Source organism: Chelonus insularis, unplaced genomic scaffold (assembly GCF_013357705.1).
Source record: "Chelonus insularis isolate UGA/USDA-ARS -01 unplaced genomic scaffold, ASM1335770v1 contig_52_pilon, whole genome shotgun sequence".
Classification (NCBI taxonomy): domain Eukaryota; kingdom Metazoa; phylum Arthropoda; class Insecta; order Hymenoptera; family Braconidae; genus Chelonus; species Chelonus insularis.
In genome coordinates, this window is record NW_023276626.1 from 132826 (window position 1) to 135868 (window position 3043).

At 30.4% G+C, this 3043-nt stretch overlaps 1 long non-coding RNA gene across 1 annotated transcript; it reads right to left on the reverse strand.

Moving 5' to 3' along the window:
• Positions 1-475: 475 nt before the first annotated feature.
• LOC118070143 (uncharacterized) lies at positions 476-1431 on the reverse strand. The gene is made up of 3 exons (XR_004690725.1): positions 1337-1431; positions 842-897; positions 476-688 (listed from the first exon to the last, which is right to left on the reverse strand). It is a non-coding gene; the product is annotated as an uncharacterized lncRNA (long non-coding RNA).
• Positions 1432-3043: the final 1612 nt, after the last annotated feature.

A 3043-nucleotide genomic window follows, 5' to 3' on the forward strand; every position in this document is an offset into this window, starting at 1 on the left:
TTATTAATAATTTTAACACAATTTTAACTGTTGCGTCTTTAATGCCTTATACTATTGTACTGGAGCGACATTTGTACCAGTACTATACTGTCCTGAACATTTTGGTCATATAACATTTGTGCCCCTTTCGAAATGTGCTAGTAGTAAATTTACAATGTTGGTGGAGTAGAAACAGTTTCAACCGTTCATTGTGTTTATTTATTCAATGATCCTCTAGTACATGTATTTATTGGATATAAAGTATATTCATTATGATCAGTAGAATATTCATTGATTATTTTTTTTATTTATTTACCAAAAAAAGTATATATTTTAATTTATCTGTACCTCAAAATTATGAAAAATTCAAAAAAACATGAAAACATGATTTTAAATCTATTTAATTTTCTCCTAATATTTTCAATAATTTGTCGAACCCTTTTCTTTTCTTTTCCAACTCCTCTTCTTCTTCTTTTTTTCTTTTTGATGTGTAATATCTGGAACAAGACATTGAACTATAAAATGACAATGTTCATTTGGTTGTACTTTACTTCATTGTTATTGCAATAAAATAACCCTTACATTTTGTTTCGCAGCTTGAGATTTTTCCCACACCACCTCTTTTTTTTTCCTTTGTAGAAACATCTATTTTAATTTTTTGTTTCGTTTTTTCATCTTTTAGTAAATTTTGTGTTCTTGTTTCGATGACCTTTAAATTGAATTTTATTAAAAAGTATTCAGAAAATCAATCACACCGATTTTTCAATATCTCTGTACAGTCACAACTATTGACAGATAAATAAAATATCTTCGTCCGACAATTTATGATTAATTTACCGCTACTATCAACTAACGTACTTACTTGATTTATGTATAGGTACGTTTGACAGAAAGGAGCATTCAACACGCTCACCAGCGCTAAAAAAACATTTATTGAAAGATGGTTGTTTTATTTAAGTAATAGGTACACGGTATATCCCCCCCCCCTATTGATACACTCCCCAAAACTTTATTACTTTTTATTAATTTTTTATACCAAAAAAAATTTACATTTATAATTTGGCGCCTCAGTAATTCTTTAATTTTTTACCAACATAATATTTTCCATAGTCATGCAGCAACTTCATGGTAGTACCAACTTTATAAAAAAAAGTCGTACTTTTGAGGAAAAAGATTCTTTTTACTTAAAATGCGGTCCAAGGGGCGTGGCCAATTTTAATTTTTGCAAATAAATGATTTTTAGGACACAATAGCAATTGCAATTTATTGTCGTAGCTAATCAATGGGGTTTTCAAAGATTTTTTAATAAAGTTTATGTCATTATTGCAGAGAAATTAGAAATTTAAAGGAGCATAACCTCAAAAGTGCTAATTTGAGCGGAATAGAGACACGGTAGTGCCTTCGTCACCGCTATTCATACTTGGCGCTCGAGACACTACTAAAATAAACGTGTCTCTTGATTACTCAAAAAATAATAATTTTCAGGAATGCACTAAACAAAGGGCACCAAAAAATTTACAAATTCTTTAATCATCTGTTCCAAGCAAGACAGAGCATAAAGTGTAAACATTCATCTCCGTCATATTCATCAGAGAAAAGACTGCGAGTGCAGGCGCTTTACCGACAAGCTCTATGCCCACCCTCTGTACCCAAGCGAATAGCTCGTAACTTCACCACTTTAGCAGCTGCTAAGTAGAGCTGCCAACAATGAAAATATTTATGCATTCAGCGCCACCATGTCAAAGAGCGTGCTACTACTTTACCAGACCAGGATTCAGCGCGAAAGAAAGAACATCATTGTATTTGTGACATGTTGCAGTGTCGATTTTCATTTATTTTATTTTAATATTTGGGTTTAATAAACGTTTTTTTAGTGTGGTGACCAGTGTAGGTAAGAAAATATTTCCATTGTTTTAGAAGTTATAATTACATATGTATGTATACACACTATAGACGAGTAACCCAATGATTTATTTAAATAATTACGAATTATGTTGATTAATTTATAACTATAATTAATTTATTCTTAATTGTATCTTGTTTTTAGAAATTAATACAAGTCCGACTCGACCCCGTCAATAGATAGAAACATTATCGGAAACAAAGCAACAGACCTTACTACAATAGCTTCAAGAAAATGATTGTTGGGTGAAAATCGCGAAATTATTCAATGGAAACTCATCTGTGTTTCATATTAAAAAAATTTATAAACTTAGCAATTAGCCTTTGCTGTAAAATATCTCGAATATAAACCTTTGCAATTTTAATGGACTTCAGATAATTTTCAGGAGGTGGACAAATGGAATTAGCCTTCAATTGTGTTTAAGAAATTACATACAGTATAATTAAACCCTTAATAGAAGGTTTAAATAACCCTTATGATAATGATTCAGAATATAATATGAATAATGAACAGAATGAAAATCAACCACCAGCTGTTGATCCAGTTTTTGAAGTAAGGGATAAAGTATTTATTATAATGATGGATTATTACTTTTTCTTACAGTTCTTCTTGATTTTTTATGATTTCTATAATGAAATTTTATTTTAGCACCTCTTGAAATCCAACAGTATGACAAACTGGAACAAATGGACTCCTACCAAACTGAGAAGCCCTTTAGCTGAACCGCTGAAGAACATTATATCAAAGTCTCTTTCGAATGATCAATCCGAGCCAGTAGCGTCTACGTCAAGTGGAAAAACGTCTTAAAGTTACATGAATAATAAGTTACAAAATACTTTTTGATGTTATAGTCATTTTTTTCATTATTATTAACTCATTGCCTGACCAATATTCACTTGTTAATGTATTTTGTTGACTTTCCATAAGAAGAAAACCGTATACATCGATGAAAAACTTCTCAGTATGCGACTGTATCATGCCTAAAAAATGTAATGTTATCTCTTTGAATATAATACATCAATTTCTAATTGTGTACAATCTTTTACTACACCAGTAGATCATCAACTTTAAACGTAGCACTAGCAAAATCTCAACATATATCTTTAGAGTTTAATGGATCTATCGAATAATTATATAGACAACAAACAATTTTAATCTTGA